This window comes from Bison bison, unplaced genomic scaffold, assembly GCF_000754665.1.
Source record: "Bison bison bison isolate TAMUID 2011002044 unplaced genomic scaffold, Bison_UMD1.0 scf7180017864297, whole genome shotgun sequence".
Classification (NCBI taxonomy): domain Eukaryota; kingdom Metazoa; phylum Chordata; class Mammalia; order Artiodactyla; family Bovidae; genus Bison; species Bison bison.
Genome location: NW_011494869.1, coordinates 7,027,792 through 7,028,586, shown reverse-complemented (window position 1 = coordinate 7,028,586; position 795 = coordinate 7,027,792). Strand labels below are relative to the sequence as shown.

Sequence of the window (795 nt, the reverse complement as noted above, 5' to 3'; positions counted from 1 at the left end):
GGGAGCGGGGAAGGGGAGACGTGCAGAGGAGTGAGGCGGTCCCTTCCCTTAGTGACATGGGGTCTAGAACCGGCTCAAGACCACAGCTCTCCAATGAACGTGTAGCATCCCAGGTCACAACTCCGCATCACTGGGGGCGGGAGGGGACAGTGAACGAATCGGGAATGCTCCGGGATCTACACCGACGTCAGTCTTGCAGCCGGGGAAAAGCTCCTGGACCTCCTGGGTCCGTGTCCTCGTTTATTCCCACCCACCCGGGTATTAGCCTCGGCGTCTCTGCTTCCGCTGCTGCCTTCCTAACACAAATGCTGCTTTCCTCCTCTCTCCAAGTGCAAACCCTATCTTCAAGAAAAATAACCTCCACTAGGGAGCTTCTAGGGCCTTTCCCAACCAGGAGCCTGGTACTTGAGTTTCTCCATATGACAATCTGGATAGCCACCCAATGTGGGGGACCCACCTTATCCTGTGCTCCTAGGCCAACAGGCAATGATGCGGCTCCAGGAGGGCCCGTGACCCCTGTCGTTAAAAAAGTGTGCACCAAGTCCGCAAAAGCATAAAAAAGTTTATTGGAGCATCACAGCTGATTGGGCGGGTATTGCTGAGTAGTGGAGTGGGGAGTGGGGCCGATCCCGCCGGCCCTTAGGGGCCCCTAAAGTGCATTCGGTGCGGCAGGGATGGGGTTTTTGCATAGAGAGTCGGTCCCGCCGCTCCTCCGCCATCCCTGCTTCTTCGCCCAGCTAAGCCAGATCAGCCTCGGGGCCGCCCCGCGCGCGGGGCTCGCCGCTGCTAGGGCTC

General features: G+C 58.9%; 1 protein-coding gene across 1 annotated transcript in view; it reads right to left on the bottom strand.

The window, feature by feature from the left end:
• The window catches only part of ZDHHC1 (zinc finger, DHHC-type containing 1), a 24,263-nt gene that overhangs the window by 2,803 nt on the left and 20,665 nt on the right, over positions 1-795 (bottom strand). The gene's annotated exons all lie outside the window — the stretch shown is intronic.